The sequence below is a fragment of the Podarcis liolepis genome, assembly GCF_965112155.1.
Source record: "Podarcis liolepis genome assembly, chromosome: 18".
Lineage (NCBI taxonomy): Eukaryota > Metazoa > Chordata > Lepidosauria > Squamata > Lacertidae > Podarcis > Podarcis liolepis.
Window position 1 is genome coordinate 11,999,554 of NC_139572.1, and position 18,310 is coordinate 12,017,863.

The 18,310-nt window shown below is 41.2% G+C and overlaps 1 protein-coding gene across 6 annotated transcripts in view; it reads right to left on the bottom strand.

Annotated features, from left to right (window-relative positions):
* Nucleotides 1-18,310, bottom strand: part of GNG7 (G protein subunit gamma 7) — a 154,180-nt gene that overhangs the window by 37,512 nt on the left and 98,358 nt on the right. The window lies entirely within an intron of this gene.

The following is an 18,310-nucleotide window of genomic DNA, read 5'->3' on the forward strand; positions in this document are numbered from 1 at the left end:
TAGTCTGTCTCCCCCCAACTGTATTACCTTGGTTATGAAGGCGCCCAAAAGGTTTAAAGCAAAGATTATGGGACAATGCACACAGTGACTTGTGATCTCAATCACACGCAGTCTGTAGTCTGCTGGCAGTAGGAGTTCAATATGGGTATGTCTTTAAGTCAACATCTTACATCAAAAACCTGACAGTACCTACCGTATTTTTCGTCCCATAGGACGCACCTAGTTTTTTGGGGGGGAAATAAAGAAAAAAAAATCCCTTTATTTCCCCCCCAAAAGCAGGTCGGGGAAACAGAACCAGGTCGAGGAACAGCGGGATGGCGGTGCTGCGCCTCCCTGCTGTCCCCCGAGCTTGTGGGGCTGGCCGATGTCTGCCCCGCGCGAGGGGCGCTCTGCATCAGGGCGCCCCCCCCGCGGGGCGGCAGGCTGCTATCTGCAGCGTGGGGAGCCTTGCGGGGAACTCCTGCAAGGCTCCCCACGCTGCGGATGTCTGCCTGGCGCGGGGGGCGCTCTGCTTCAGGGCGCCCCTCGCGCTGGGCAGCAGGCTGCTATCCGCAGCGTGGGGAGCCTTGCGGGGAACTCCTGCAAGGCTCCCCACGCTGCGGATGTCTGCCCGGCGCGGGGGGCGCTCTGCTTCAGGGCGCCCCTTGCGCTGGGCAGCAGGCTGCTATCCGCAGCCTAGACATCCCTGCCGGACCTCCCGTAGGGCTGCCTAGGCTGCGGATGTGTTCCTGAAGCCTGGAGAGCGAGAGGGGTCGGTGCGCACCGACCCCTCTCGCTCTCCAAGCTTCAGCAAAAGCCTGCATTCGCCCCATAGGACGCACCCAGATCTCCCCTTCATTTTTGGAGGGGAAAAAGTGCGTCCTATAGGGCGAAAAATATGGTAACTATCGAAGGCTTTTCACCAAAGCCAGACTAAATGTCTTCCCCTCTGCAGTGTTGGATGGTAGGTTGAGAGGAGTTCCCTACCAGGACAGACTTTGCTCGTGTGCTCAAGACATCGATTCCATAAATCATATTTTGTTGCACTGTGCAAAATATGAGCAGGCCAGGGCTGAACTGATACTTCCCTTGCTGGTACCTTTCCCGGGAAAATCAGAGGCTCACTATGTCAGGTTCCTACTGGAAGACCGGACAAAAGCTAGAACGTTAGCAGTGGCAAAGTTTTTATCGGTGGTTGCAAGAACAAATGAGCCCTATATTCTAAACAAAATGCTTGATTAACCTGGAGGTAGGCTGTATGAATTGTGTAATGATTTGTTGGGTCTCTGGACCATAATAAAGATTGATTGATTGATTGATTGATTGATTGATTGATTGATAAATGGTATTAAAGCGATCTATCAAGAACAAAAAGCTAAAATTATTGTAAATAATGTGGTTTCAGAGGAAATTAGAATTGAGAAGGGAACCAGGCAAGGGTGCCCACTGTCCCCTCTGCTGTTTATCTCAGTACTGGAGGTCTTGTTCATCTTTTCTAATCATACTTAGCAAGTCAAAGGTATCACAGTAGGTTTGAAACAATACAAATTAAAAGCCTTTGCTGATGATTTAGTTCTGACATTACAAGATCCAGACTCCAGTGCAGTTAAAGCACTGGAGCTAATACATGAGTTTGTTCAGGTAGCAGGATTTAAATTAAACAAGAGCAAGACCAAAGTAATAGAGAAAAATCTGGATAATGAAAAAAGGATAATATTACAAGAAAAAAACGGGCCTAGATTTTGTGAAAAAAGTTAAATATTTGGGGGTGAACCTGTCTGGGAAAAATTTGAATCTGTGTAAGGATAAGTATGAGAAAATATGGAATGAAATTAAAAGAGATTTAGAGGTGTGGACTAACTTAAAATTGTCATTAATGGGCCGGATTTCTGTGATTAAGATGAATGTGCTGCCAAAGATGCTTTTTTTGTTTCAAGCCCTCCCAATTATAGACAATGTGAAATGTTTTAAAGAATGGCAAAAAGCTCTTTCTAGATTTATCTGGCAGGGGAGGAAACCCAGAATTAAATACAAATTACTTACAGATTCTAAAGAAAGAGGGGGCTTCTCTCTGCCAGACTTAAAAATCTATTTTGAAGCTGCCGCACTTTGTTGGATTAAAGAATGGATGAAATTAGAAGATACAGATTTACTAGGTTTGGGGGGATTTGATAATGTGTTTGGTTGGCATGCATATTTGTGGTATGATAAAGTAAAAGCCCATGAAGCATTTAAAAATCATATAATTAGGAAATCGTTGTATAATGTTTGGATAAAATACAAAGACCTTTTAGAAAGAAAGATGTCCAGATGGCTTTCACCAATGGAGGCAAAGGCCCAGAAAAAATTAAATATGGATACCAAATGGTTGTGATATGATGACTTATTAATACAGGAAGAGGAAGGTTATAAATTAAGACCATTTGAGCAAATTAAGGATAAGCTAAACTGGCTACATTATCACCAGATTAAATCGGTGATGATTGGGCAAGAGATTTAGGACATAATATAATGTTTGAGGACTGGGAAAGATTGTGGAAGAAAGGAATGAAGTTCACCGCATGTACTTTGTTAAAGGAAAATATTATGAAGATGATGTATAGATGGTATTTGACTCCTGTAAAATTAGCAAAGATGTATCGTAATTGTGATAATACATGTTGGAAATGTAAAGAAAAAGAAGGAACATTCTTTCATTTTTTTTTAAATGATGTTTATTGAGAATTTTAAATTTACAAAGAAAGAAGAAAGAAAAGACAAGAGAAGGAGAAGAAGAGATAAAGAAGTAGATAAACATAACAATAAAACAATACAGATCAATAAAAACCAAAGTAAAAAAAAAGTAACAAAACACACAATACATCTAAATCAAAAAGCCAAAAATAAACAAAAAAATTAAAAACAAATCCAATATTCCCAAATCCTTAATTTTCATTAACTTATTTCATCGACCTCCTCACACCTCGCTTTTTTTGTATTCTAGTTATTAATTATCTCAGCAAATCCTTTGCATGTTTCACAATATTCTGTCATTAAATTACCTTAATCTATTTTAACCTTACCTTACCATAAAAAATCCTAAAACCTAAAACTTAAATCTTATTTATACCAAATTCTTTTAACCATAACATATTCTTACATAATTCTTTTAAACATTTCTGCTAAAGCCAAATAATTTCATTCCAACATTTTTCTAATACTCATTAATTTTACAATACTTTTCATACAAATTTTTAGAACTTTCTTCCAATCTTCATCCATCGTCTCTTCTTCCTGGTCTCGGGTTTTGTCAGTCCTTTCTATCCCATCCATCTAGTCCATCAACCTGGTGACCTTATATCCGAGGCTCTTAAGTCTTTTCCATGTCCCTTCCGCAGGTCTTCTTCATGTTTATACCCGTACTTTACTTTGTCTTCTGCTGCTTTCACTCGGGGAGACTCCAGCTTGACAATATTTTTGTCCCTTCTTGACAAGTCAGCCCCTTTTCCATAGTCAACACTGAAATCCATGTGGTATTTAAAGGCATGTTTCAAGGTCCCTCCAAAGTTAAGGGCCCCCACAACGCCGAACTCCCCCCGGCCCAAAGCCAGACTTGAAAGGTCAAAACATCCCTGCATAGGGGGGTCCATCCAGCCCCCCATCTCCAAGCCAAACAGAACTCCATCTCTCCAAATCTGACTTTTTCCAGGTTCATTCGTCAAATCCACCAACTCATGTTCCTGCTGGGCCACATCTCCCTCCATCTCTGCCACCCGAGGTCCAGCAACAACCTCCTCCCTCATCTGATCTGTCAAAGCACATTCCTGGATTAATTCCTGAGTAGGTTCTATATAGGTACCCATTGCCTGTCCAAAATTTCCAATCGCAACAGTCATCAAGTCCATCTTCTCATGTAACTGTTCCAATAAAGCACTTGTCTTGCAAAAGGCAAGCACCAGAGCCTCTGAGCACATTCTTGTTCAAGGTCGAAGTCTGGTCCCACGATCTTTAATCTTAACAGCTGCAAAGCTCCCCAGTTAGACTTTAATAACAGTTTCACAAGCTCCCTCTAGGGGAAACAATTTCTATTTGTATCCATCTTTTATTATTATTATTAAAAGCAGATCTAGCAACAAAGTTTTCCTTTTTTGGATATTTTGTCGATATTTTGTTCCTTTTAAATGCGAAAGGGAACAATGGAGTCAATATGTTTCTCTTCTTTTTTTTTAATATTCTTTTTATTGTGTTTCATATACATAACCAAAAAAAACCATACAAATAAGAAAAACCCACATCAAGTCAGCCATTGCAAACAAAAAAGAAATAAACAAAAGATTAAAAACAAAATAAACGATTTCCATTTCAATTATTTATCTACACCTATGTTTCTTTATATCCTTGACAATTTCCCCCTCTTTTCATCTCCCTACTGACCTCCATCCCTCCTGCTTTCAGGCTTCTTAATATCCATGGTTTATCTCTCTTGCAGCTTATATTTGTAAATGGTTTACACATCGCGAGATTTATATCAAACCAGCTATAGTCTTTAAATTTCTATCGTTTCCTTCAATATATGTCATAAATTTATTCCAGTCGTTCATAAACTTTGCATTCTTTTGGTTCCTAATTTTTTGTGTCATTTTTGCTAGGCTAACAAATTCAAATAATTTTGTTTGCCACTCTCCAATTGATGGGGTGTTTTGGTTCTTCCAATTCTGAGCAATTAACAGTCTGGCAGCAGCCATGGCATACTGAAATAGTACTTTATCCTCTTTTTTGATTTCGTCCCCAACTATTCCTAGTAGGAATGCTTCCGGTCTTTTAGGGAATGTGTATTTGAGTATCTTTTTCAGTTCATTATAAATGAGTTCCCAATATTTCTTCATTTCGTCACAAGTCCACCACATGTGGAAGAAATCACCTTCTTTGATCTTACACTTCCAGCAGTTCTTATTTCCTGTTTTGTACATTTTCCCCAGCTTTGCTGGAGTGATGTACCACCTATACATCATCTTTTCTAAGTTTTCCCTAAGTGTTACACATGCGGTGAACTTCATTCCACTAGTCCAGGGGTCTGCAACCTTTAAGACGAAAAGAGCCACTTGGACCCGTTTCCGAAAAAAAACCCAACAACTGGGAGCCGCAAAAACATTGCAACATTTAAAACAAATATAACACTGCATATATTATTTCTTGCCTTAATGCTATATATACAGGATCGTGCAGTCAGCTGTCAATCTCAAGAAAAAAGGACAAATTAATAGCTAATTAAAATATTTAATTTACAACCAGGTAACCAGGTTAATGGGACTTTTGCTCCTGAACCTCAGTGCTCAGTGTCTGCACATCAGGGCTGTAAGACGTCACCTTCATTTTCACACAGGCTTGCAAGCTGTCATCTGTGAGGCGTGATCGGTGTTTGTTTTTAATATAGTTCATGTTGGAGAAGACCTGCTCACATACATATGTGGAACCGAAGATCGACAGGACTCCAAATGCATACTTTTTCATGTTTATATAAGTGTTGGGGATGGCATTCCATGTTTCGAATACAAGTTTGTCCTGTTTGGGAAGGTTTTCAATATCACTCCATTTATGATTCTGAGCCAGAATGGCCTTCTGACGGGCAACATCCTCAAGAGTAGCGGTCAAGCATTTGAACTTGGACACCCATATATCTTTGTCGGCTATATCGGCCAGTTCCAGCTCAAGATCAGGTTGACTCACACCTGGAAATGCAGTCATATTCAATAGGGATGGATCGATCGCCAGGGGAGTGACAGGGAAGGATAATGTGTTTTTTTCCTCTCTGAACCCACAGAATCGTTTCCCAAACGAGCTTTGCATTGCGGTGATTGCAGACTTGAAATATTCCAAATTTATCGTATCATGACTTTGTTTGAACTCTCTCAAAGAGGGAAAGTGAGACAGTGTACCTCTCTGGAAATCTTTGACAAACACTGTCAACTTGTGCTCGAATGCCAAAACCTCCTCCAGCATGTACAGGGCTGTGCCTCCTTTCCCCTGAAGGGTTGTATTTAGCGTGTTTAGAGGGGCTGTCATGTCTACCATAAAATGTAATTTTTCCAGCCACTCTGGCTGTTCCAGCTCAGCAAAGGTAAGCTCTTTGCTGGCCAGGAAGGTTTTTACTTCTTTACTTCTTCGTTAGCTATTCATAGAATCATAGAATCATAGAGTTGGAAGAGACCACAAGGGCCATCGAGTCCAACCCCCTGCCAAGCAGGAAACACCATCAGAGCACTCCTGAGATATGGTTGTCAAGCCTCTGCTTAAAGACCTCCAAAGAAGGAGACTCCACCACACTCCTTGGCAGCAATTCACCAAACTTTCACCAAACTTTCCCCTGCTTAAGTTTAAAAAGGGGCTTCAAGCAACTAAAAAGGGGCTTCAGGCAACTAACTCCACGTGGAATTCCACGCGACCGCGACTGCATAATCAATGCCACAAAATGCCATAGAAAATTAACCAGGGCCCCAGTGAACCATAAATCATAATCAGTGCCTGATGTAAATAATAATTAATAATGAGGGCCCAATGTCATCCTCGTCATTATAAAAATAATCCCTCTCTTCGCGCCGCCCAGCCTCCCAAGAAAAACCCCCACTTCAAACGGTCACAAAGCACAAATTCCACGCGACCGCGACTTGCTATGCCCAATAATCAATGCCCCAAAATGCCATAGAAAATTAATCAGGGCCCCAGTGTACCATAAATCATAATCAGTGCCTGATGTAAATAATAATTAATAATGAGGCATTCGTCATTATAAAAATACCTTTTTTGACACTTTTTATTATTTCTTTGTTTGACCCCTCAGAATTACTCCTCCTCATAGAAATAAACATTAAATTAACAAGTTACCTTTTTTTGAGTGTGTGTTCTTCACTCCCCTTCAAAACAGTGACCAGTGTATATGCCCCCTTTCAATGCAGCCTGCTTACAAAGGCGGGACGACAAAGACCAGCAATAAGCTGTTGCATAACGTTCCCCAAGGAAAGTGTTAGCTATTCACCAAACTTTCCCCTGCTTAAGTTTAAAAAGGGGCTTCAGGCAACTAACTCCCACGTGGAATTGCCTATAGTAAGATGGTGGCCGCCTCAGAAGACCACATGGGCAGATAAGATGGCTGCTGGGACGATCCGGTTACCCAGCAACAGCACAGCTGATTCCGACGCTTTTGAAAGCAGCCGGCAAAGCAAGCGTTGGAGCGCCTCACCCCCACAAGGAGAATGCTGCGCATGTGACCAAATACCGAGGACTTACTTTGCTAGAGACAAGCCCCGACGCTACCACAAGCCTCCCTCTCTTCGCGCCGCCCAGCCTCCCAAGAAAAAAAACCCACCTCAAACAGTCACAAAGCACAAATTCCACGCGACCGCGACTTGATCCGCCCACAACCTGATCCGCCAGGCGCGCCGAGTCCTCCCCAGGAAAGGTAAAATGCGGCGATGAGCTTGCGTAGCGCGCTGGGCTCCCAGCAGTGAATCGACTTGGATAGGCAGCAAGCAATCCAAACGGAGAGGTTTTCGGCGCGATCAAGGCGGCCCCAGTAGATAAGGGAGTGATCCAATCAAAAGCGGCTTTTTGCGTGTTTCCGCCCAGAAAATACGCCTCCTCCCCTCGCCTCCTCCCCTCGCCTCCTCCCCGGAGCCGCAGCAAAGGCTTTAAAGAGCCGCATGCGGCTCTGGAGCCGCAGGTTGCCGACCCCCGCACTAGTCCATAGTTTCAGCCATTTATCGTACTCTATATTATACCCCAGGTCCATTGCCCATCTTGTCATTACCCCCTTTATTTCTTCATCTTTGGTGTCCCACTCTAATAATATGTTATACATTTTGGATAATAATTTATATTTACCTTCAATTATCTCTATCTGGAACCTGGATTTCTTTTCATTCATCCCTATTTTCTTATCGGCTGTCCATATCGCATTTATTTGATGGAATTGTAACCAGCCAGATAATTTGTCTTTCAGTTCTTCAAATGTTTTCATCTTCCAACCACTTTCCGATCTTGTTAATAAATCTTCATATGTTAACCTTTCTCCCTCCATATTGATCTTTTTTATTATTAGTATTTCCATAGGGGATAACCACCAAGGTGTTTTCCATTCTAAAAGTTTTTTATTTCTCTCCCATACTTCCAAGAGGGGCCCCCTAATAATATGATTTGAAAATCCTTTATGTATCTTTTCTTTATTTTGCCATAAATAAGAATGCCAGCCAAACCTGTTGTCGAACCCTTCCAGGTCCAACAAATCAGTGTTTCTTAAAATGATCCAATCCCTAATCCAGCAAAGACTGGCAGCTTCATAATAAAGTTTCAAGTTGGGTACCGAGAAGCCTCCTCTCTCTTTCCTGTCTGTAAGAATTTTAAAGTTAATTCTAGGTCTTTTACCCTGCCATATGAATTTCGAAAGGGTTCTTTGCCACTCCTTAAATAAATTGGTACCTCTAATTACAGGAATATTTTGAAATAAAAATAACATTCTCGGAAGTAGGTTCATTTTTATCGCTGCCATTCTTCCCCTCCACGAGAGCTTCACTCTATTCCATGTTTCTAGATCTTTCTTGATTTCCTTCCATGTTGTAATGTAGTTATCCTGGATCAGATTTATATTTTTTACGGTTAGCCAAATTCCCAGGTATCTTATTTTTTTTGCAACTTTGATTCCATACTTCGTTTCCAATTTTTCATTTTCTTCCTTTCTTAAATTCTTAGTCAACATTTTTGTCTTTATTTTGTTTAATTTAAAACCGGATAACTTGCCAAATTCCTCTAACATTTCCAACGCTACCCCGACACTTCTTTGCGGGTTTTCCAAGGAGAGCATTAGATCGTCAGCATATGCTTTTAATTTAAATTCTTTTGTTCCTATTTTAATCCCCCGAATCTCTGGTGTTGCTCTTATCTTATTTAGAATCACCTCCAAGGCCATAATAAATAAAAGTGGTGACAGGGGGCATCCCTGTCTTGTTCCTTTCTCAATCCTAAAAGAATTTGTTAAGTTATTGTTTATAATCAGTTTTGCAGATTGGTTTGAATATATTGCTTTTATACCGTCCATGAACTCACCTTCTAACCCTGCTTTCTCCATACTTTTCAATAGGAACCTCCAAGAAACATTATCAAATGCCTTTTCGGCGTCTATGAAAATTAATGCTGCGGATATTTCATTTTTGCTCTCCAGATATTTGATTATGTTAACCGTATGTCTTATATTGTCTTTCAAAAACCTGTTTGGAAGAAATCCTGCCTGGTCCTTATGTATTATATTTACTAGACATTTTTAAAGTCTGCTTGCCATCACTTCCGCAAAGATTTTATAGTCATTATTTAAGAGTGATATGGGCCTGTAATTTTTAATGTCCAATTTATCCGTGTCTGGTTTAGGAATCATTGTAATATGGGCTTCTTTCCATGTTTCGGGAACCTTTCCTTCTCTTAGGATCCAGTTACAGATGGGTAGCCGTGTTGGTCTGCCATAGTCAAAATAAAAAAATTTCTTCCTGTAGCACCTTAAAGACCAACTAAGTTAGTTCTTGGTATAAGCTTTCGTGTGCATGCACACTTCTTCAGATACACTGTGTATCTGAAGAAGTGTGCATGCACACGAAAGCTTATACCAAGAACTAACTTAGTTGGTCTTTAAGGTGCTACAGGAAGGAATTTTTTTATTCCTCTTAGGATATTATTCATAATATCACCTAGCACTGGTGTTAGCTGACATTCCAATACTTTGTAATATTTAGCCGACAGTCCATCAGGCCCTGGGGCTTTCCCTATTTTCATTTTCCTTATTGCACCTTGGATCTCTTCTGTTCTGATGGGGCTATTTAATCGGGCTCTTTCCTCCTCTGTTATGTTCCTCCCACTGTAGTTTTCTAAGTATTTTTCTATTTGAGTTATATCCTCCTTCTCTTTTTTATATAACTTCTCATAGAATTTGAGGAAGTTTTCCTTTATTTCTTTTGGGTCTTCTATCAACTGCTCCTTTATCTTTATTTTATTTATCACGTTTTGTTTTTGCCTTTTCCGGAGTTGCCAAGCCAATAGTTTGCCCGTTTTGTTAGCTGACTCAAAATATTTTTGTTTCATTAGTTTGATCTTCCATTCAATTTCTTGACTTGTCAGCAATGAATACTGGGATTGTAACATTTTTATTTTTTGTATGTTTTGTTCGTCTTTTGGATTTCTTGTCAGTTTTTTCTCATACTCTCCAATCTGTGTTAAAATTTCTTCTTTCTTTTGTTCTCTTACCTTCCTCCTGTAACTATTCTGTTGGATAAAGAACCCTCTTAGCACCGCCTTGCTGGCATCCCACACCATATCTATACCTGTTTCGGTATTAAGGTTCAGATCGAAATAATTTTTTAAAGTGGATTTAGCTTTCTCCACTACTTCATCGTTGTCCAATAAGTATTTATTCAATCTCCACCTAAACCCGCCTTGTGGTTTACCTTTTATTACCAGAACTATCGAGTTGTGATCTGAAAATGTTCTGGGTTGGATTTCACATTTTATGGTTCTCACTGAGAGCTCCCTTGATATCCAGATTTGGTCGATTCTACCCTAGCTTTTATGTGGCTCTGAGAAGAAAGTGAACTGTTTCTCTAAGGCATGTTTGTGTCTCCAGATGTCTATTAAGTCCAAGCATTCCTCTAATTTGTTAAAAGAGTTTGGCAATTTTCCTTGGTTAATTTTCTTCCCTTCTGAATGTCTATCTAGTTCTGGTTTCCTTACCCCGTTAAAGTCTCCTAATAGTATCATCTTATTACATTCTAATTCTAATAATATTTGTTCTAGTTTCTTAAAAAAATTCCAGTTTATTCGAATTCGGGGCATATATATTTATCACGTTGAGTTTTTCTCCCTGGAAGTTAATTTGTACTCCCAGGATCCTTCCTTCCTCATCTTTACAGATCAATTTAGGTTCCCATTTTTCTTTCACGTATATCACTACCCCTTTTTTCTTTTCGTTTATACAATTCGCAAATTCGACCCCTAGTTTGTTTTGTATCAAAATATGTTTGTGTTTTTTAGTTATATGCGTCTCCTGTAAACAGATTAGGTCTAGGTCTTTTCTTTTCAACACATTTACTATTTTATTCCTTTTAGTTTTTTCGTTCAAACCATTCACATTCCACGATAATACTTTCAGGTTCATTATATTAGCTATTTTTTCGTTTGTCAGCAGTTAGTAATTTAGATTTGAGTGATTTTATTTTCTTCGTACCCTTCCCCTTCTTCTTCTTCCTCTACTATCTCTTCCTCTTCGTCTACTTCCTCTTCTCTGGCCCTGTCCTCTTTCGTTTTCCCTGGATCGTTTTTCTTTCTTTTCTCTTCTGCACCATCATATCTCTCTTCTACTTTACCTAGCTCTTTTTCATATCTACGCAAAAACTTCCTCATTTCTTGGATCTCAGCAATCCTAAATCTTTTGTCCTTATAATAAAAGGAGATCCCTTCAGGGAACTCCCACCTGTATTGTATATTGTTCTTTTTTAGTGCACTTGCCAACTGTCTATAACCTTCCCTCTTGCGTAGAAATCTAGTTGGAATTTCTTTAAAGATGATAATTGGTTTACCATCGATAATTAATCTTTTCTGGTAACTGGTTTTTAATATCATATTTTTCATCTCTATCGAATTAAAGATAACTAGGCAGTCTCCTGCGACCTTCCTTATCCTTAGTTGTTTGTTCTTTGTTTTTATTCTAAAGGCATTGTCAACCGAGTATGCAACCTCTTCTTCTTTCAAATCTAGCCATCTCGCAATTTCTATTATCATCTTTTCTTTAATATTTTCATTTATTTCTTCCCCTACTCCCCTAAACTTCAGGTTCAGCTGTTTTTGTTTCATTTCAATCATCGCTATATTGTCCAAGACTTGGTCTTGGTTTCTGTTCATTTCTCCTATCTCATCTTTTATCCTATCAGTCTCTTTTCTATGGTCTTTCATTTCTTTCTGCATTCTTTTATTTGTTTCTTCCAAGGCTTTCGACCGCACCGAGAGTTCTTTAATCTTATTTGACCATTCTCCTACAACTCCTTCTATTTTTTTATCTATTGATTCATTTATCTCTTCTAATTTTTTTCCATATGTATCTCCCTTTGTTTAAATTCTTCTTTTATTTTCAACCATAGAATGTCTAGATCTTTAATCTCTTCTTGTTGGGATGCTTTCCTTTCTGATGGTGTTCCACCTATTTTTTTCCCATTCCCCCCCGACATTTTGTCTTTCTGTAGTAGCAGATTGAGACTTTCACTATATTTTCCTCTCCCCTAGGGGGCGCACAATCTGGGCCCTGTCTTAGTTATTTTCGCTCGTTCACCCAAACTATTTTTGCCCAGCTTCTTAACTTCCGTTGCAAGCCGTATTCTATATTCTAAGTTCTAAGTCACCTCACTTATCAGACATTATCATCAAACACTATTGAAGCCAAGCAGAGGACCTAGAAAATAAATCTTGACAAGTGATACGGCCGGCAAACAGCAAAATAATTAAGTTAGTTAACTTAATTAACTTAATTCAATCTTAATGTCTCTCCAGGGAGGTAAACCGGAATTTAAACGTTGGAGGTCCAAGATAAATGCTCACTAGTTCTAAATGGGTGTGATTGTCCTAATCAGTTGTATTGGTGGGCCGAAAATAAGTCCCAACTCTAGTATACAATTTATTATATTCCACTGTGTTCACACCTCCCACGTAAGAAAAAGCTTTATACTTGACCTCCTAAATTCTTTGTTCTTCCGCCACTTGCTGGCTCAATCCAATCTTAGGTTGTAGTTAAACAATAGAGGGAGTCCAATTATCCCCGCCTCCTTTAGCAGTCTAATTCAAACCATTTTCAAACCAATTGTCTTTTAAAGTCGTAGTGCACTCAAGTTTTAAGCCTAGAGGTCAGAAAAGAAAAGCAGCTAAGTAGATATGTGAACAAAGTTCCACGTCGTCCTTATAAATTCAAATTGTCCTTCCAAAATTCCAGGGTGTCCTTTTAAATTCAGTCCATATCCTAGTTTAATTTTCCGTCTTTCTTAGTTCAGGAGAAGAGGAGAAGGGAGTGGTTAATACTCAAAAAGCTTCTCTTAGAATGGGGGTATGTCTTCGTTCCAGTCTAATAATTATTCAAGCCTCTCTCAATGTGAAGCGCTCTATAGGGGTGTCCTTCTCAGCCTTCATTCACAAAAAACAGCAAGAAGGAGTTGAATAGGTAAAAATTATTGTTCATTTAAAGGCTTCTATTTTGTATTCTGTATTGTCTTCCTCCTTGTTCTCTTCCCCCTTAATACTCCCTTATTGTTACTTTTAGCTTCTGAGTGGTTACTTTTGTATCCCCTCCGTTTCGTTTCCTGCTTTGTTTCCTTCTTTGTTGCCAGAGTCTTTTTCTCCCCAAAAGAGGGTGCAGAGTCTCTAAAGTCAATAAATTACCTTCTGTTATTTAGTTTTCCCTTGCCTCGTTTTCAAAAGAAAAAAAGATTGCCGAGGACTTTCTCTTTTCTCCATTCTACAGCAGGTAATTACTCATTTCCTCTCTCTCGCGCGACTAGATATCCTGCGCCATTTTGCTCTGAGAGACAGGTCGGGCTCCTTATTTAACTTCTTTTACATCCCGAGTCCCCAATGAAATTATTTAGTTTAGTTATTATGCTGACGCATTCCTCATGCATTGGGGATTCGGCTCTGTAGTTACGGAGATTTGTCGCTTTTGTCAGTAGGAGCTAGAGGCATCACTTCACGAGGTCCGCAGAGCTTACCATTCGCATTTCTCAGTCCCGTCGTCTTCGAGCCTTAAAAAAAAAACCCAAAAAAACTTCGGGACTCCACCAACGCTGCTTGGTAGCTTATCCCTCAAGGATGCCCGCCTTGAGCTTTTCGGGGGTCACAGTGCCTTTGCATCGCCCCCAAGCCCCCATGAAGTTCGGAAAAGCTCACAGCGGCTTTTCCGCGCTCCCTGCTGCTCGCGATAATATGTTTCTCTTCTTTTAACTATCTGTCAAAAAAGTTTGTCCACAGTCAATGAACTTCCCCAAAACGTCTGTCCTAACACCCCACTCCCAGGTTCAAGACGGTGGAAAATTGCCTTTCTTTACTCTCTCTTCTGCAGGTTTAAACAGTCTAAAAAAGGTTCCCCCCCCTTCTCCTGCTTCCAAGGGGGGTTCAGTAATTTTAAATGATGAAAATTTAATCCTTTACACATGACTTTCTAAACTCTAGCTTGCCGTGTCTTTGCTTCAATCTATCTACAAAAGCGGAAGGCGGACTTCCTGTTTAGACCTTCCCGCTTTCGGTGCCTACCGTATTTTTCGCTCTATAACACGCACCAGACCATAACACGCACGTAGTTTTTAGAGGAGGAAAACAAGAAAAAAATATTCTAAACAAAACAGTGGATGTATGATTTTTGTGGTTCATGCTGTGGCCACAGACATGTCATCTGACGGTGAGTTTGGGGTAGCCCAATGCAAAAATCGTGAGGATCCATGTGGATCCATACTAAAGTCACCCTAAAGTTGCAGGGGCGCTGGGGGAGTGAACAGGAAGCAGGAGGAGGAGAACAATCCCTCTCTCACACACAGACACACAGAGTATCAATCCTAAAGTCGCAGGAGAGGCAGGGGCGCTGGGAGTGGGAAGCAAGAGAAGGAGAACGATCCCCCCCCCCTCTCTCACACACACACACAGTATCAATCCTAAAGTTGCAGGAGAGTGCAGGGGCGCTGGGAGAGTGAACGGGAAGCAAGAGGAGAACGATGCCTCTCTCTCTCTCTCTCTCTCTCACACACACACACACAGAGTATCAATCCTAAAGTCATAGGGGCGCTGGAAGAGTGAAGGGGAAGCAAGAGGAGAACGATGCCACACAGACACACAGAGTATCAATCCTAAAGTCGCAGGGGCGCTGGAAGTAGCAGGGGCACTGGGAGAGTGAAGGGGAAGCAAGAGAAGGAGAACGATGCCTCACACACACAGAGACACACACAGAGTATCACTCCTAAAGTCGCAGGAGAGCGCTGGGGCGCTGTGAGAGTGAACAGGAAGGAGGAGGAGGAGAACGATAGCTCAAGCACACACACACACACACACACACACACAGCCCCTACAGTGGCTGATCCAAAATCGGACAGCAAAAAACTGCAGGCAGGGACATAGAGCACGGGGTTGTTTTAAAGCAACCAACCCCGATCTGCTTCTCTCCCTCCTCCCGGCTAGGCTGGCTGAAAAGCTTTGCTGCTACTTATCAGCTCAGTGGAGAAGAGAGAGGGACATAGAGCACGGGGTTGTTTTAAAGCAACCAACCCCGATCTGCTTCTCTCCCTCCTCCCCGGCTCGGCTCGCTGACAGGAGCCGCTTACACCCGCTTTGCAGTTTCAAAGAGAGCCACGGACTGCTCACAACTGCAGCGGATTCCCCTGCCATCTGTAGGCATTCGCTCCATAACACGCACAGACATTTCCCCTTACTTTCCAGGAGGAAAAAACTGCGTGTTATAGAGCGAAAAATACGGTAATTAATAAATTTCATAGTCCAATTTTCCGTTCTACTCACGGGCAGTTGTTTAAAATCCAATTGTCCACAGGAAAAAGTCAGTGCTCTCCGGCAACAGCAATGCGGCTTCACTCCGTGAAAGAAGCAGTCGATTCAAAGCACCGCGCCACTCACCCCCAAGTCGCTCCGGATCCCCAAAACAGGGTTTCCCCGCGAGTAGGGGGGCGCAAAGGTGCCAGCCGAATCCCACGTCCACAGGCTTCTCCCGCCTGTGGTTTTTGATGGGTCTCCGCCTCGCCGTGGCGGTTCAGACCCTGTTTTCCACGGAGCGGATTCCTCCCGGTCGGAGGAAATCCGCCATTGCCAGAGGCGCCAACACGGAAGTCTGGCTTACCCTGATAGACCAGTATAGTAGATACTGTTGGACTTATGCAATAGCTGAGAAGTCCCAAGCATTTGAGAAGTACAAGGTTTTTTGCAACTTGGTAAAAACGCACTTTAACAAACCTATTAAGAACCTGTTTTCTGACCGGGGCGGGGCTGATTTATTGGAACTTCCGGTATGATGGCGGACAGCACTCTATTAATGTGAGCCCGTTGATTTTATCTTTTTATTTTCTCTTACTCCTTTTAAAGACTATTTTAATGAATATTGAGCTCAAATAAATTTAAGCACCTCACCCCATTCTATCCCACATTTCGCATTCCTGACTCTTGGAACTTTATATATATATATATATATATATATATATATATATATATATATATATTTCACTTTTCACAAATTTTTAAACAAATACGAATAACACAAACAAACACAAAAATAACAAGTATAATTTCAGATCCTTATTTTCTTGTAACTTCTTTCTCCGACTCCCGCATACCTCCCCTTTCTGCATTCTATTTTCAAATTTTTCCCAGCAAATCCTTACTCTTAATTTTGTTTAATTTACATCCTCTATTTTTCTTTAAGCTTAACCACTTCTTGGAACTTTAAAGCTGCATTGACTATCTTATCACATTGCGAAGAGCTTACAGGAAGATTCATGGGCTGTTCCCACCACAAGTTTGGAGGCACAGACGGAGCATAATTTAGTGTTATGCCAATAACCTTTGGCAAACTCCTCCTCCTTGAATAGGATACTTTCAAGGAAAATACTCCCTCGACTCTGAAAAATTTAGGGAAGATAAAAGAGCGAGGCAAAGGGAGAGATGACTCAGCAATTAGACAGCCCTGCTGATGCGAGGAGGGGGGTTGGTAAATGCTGCAGAGAATCTGAGGACTTAGAAGAAATGGCATGTTTGCCCCTCACCAAGCAAACCAAAATCAGCGAATTCTTCTATGGAAAAACAAAGGACACTTTTAATATTCCGACCTCGAATAGCTTCTCGCCATTAGCAGAGATAATAGATAAGGAAACTACACCAAAGGAACCACCCACTAAACAACCCATTAACCCCTTAAACAACACCATCACGAGACCAAAAGGTCCCAAAAAAGTTCCAACTATGCCCATTCAGGCGGAAGACTGCATCGGACAACAAGCAAACCATCTCTCTGAATTACTACTTGAACACTCTACCACATTAGACCTAGTGGCTAAAACCGTGGACTGTATCTTTAAATACATAAGAGACATCAAAGGCTCCTTAGAGAAGATTATATCCTTTGTATCCCCAAAAGTTAATGTCAGCCCCGTAGACGTTCCACCGGAGGATAGGGCCGAACCAACACCCAGAGTACCTGTCCTATTGCGCTCAACCCCGCAGACTGGCTGCAAATCTGAAAACGAACAAACTATGGAAGATTTACACACCATATCTTCCTATAATCTTTCGTTACAAGCCACTAGACTTTGTTTAATTATCCTCCCCTTCAAAGGTCAGGTTGTTAACTGGTCGTCTATACATGTCGCAAGAAGGCATCTAGCTGAGCTTTTGGGCGTAGATCCCCTTTCCATCGATCTGAAATCCACTGTCCACATTTACAGCAAGCCACACATGCAGAGGATCTGCTCACCTTTGAATCAAAAAAGCTTCCAACCTATATGATGTCCTTATGAAGCTACCTGACTAATTAAGGAATTTTTATTACAAGAGTTTTTATCAATACTAAGATTTGCCCTCTTATTCCCTACTCTCCAGTTAAAAGGAAAGCAATTAAAAATGAGGGCATCCCATCTACTACGAGCTCTACCTCTCCACCCTCAGACTTAATTAGTTGGACAGAGACCCCCCATGCCCCTCCTATCAAAGGCTACTCATCTTGAGAATTCGATGGAGCAGGAATTACTTGTCTCCTTCTCCCATCTGCCAAAAGCTGAACAAACAGAGATAACAGACAGACTAGATGAGTTATTACTCTATCTCCGCAACTTTGAAGATCTAGCGCCCACAAAAGAGGCAAATATTCCACCTAACTTGGAACGAAAAATGGGTCATGAATCTCCTCAGGTCATGGCAGAACACACACCCCTACTCTGCCCAACTGAAATCCACGCCGAAATCTCTGTGGCGCCCCTAATCACATTACCGGAGACTTCACCATCCAATGGTTGCATCTTCCACGACCCCGGGAAGCCCTAGATGCTATTGAAGAGACAAAATGACTCTCACCTCTACTACTATCCTGGAACGTTGCTGGATGGCAATCGAAAAAAGGGACAAAGACGTTTTAACCTATGTATCACAGTTCAAGATCATCCTGCTCCAAGAAACCTGGATGCAAAATCCTTTTGAACTACACAATTATTTTGCTTTCCATTCCTCTGCCTCAATCAGCCCAAAAGGCGGAAGACCGGCGGGAGGTTTGAGCACCTTCGTATCGACAGATCTAGGAGCC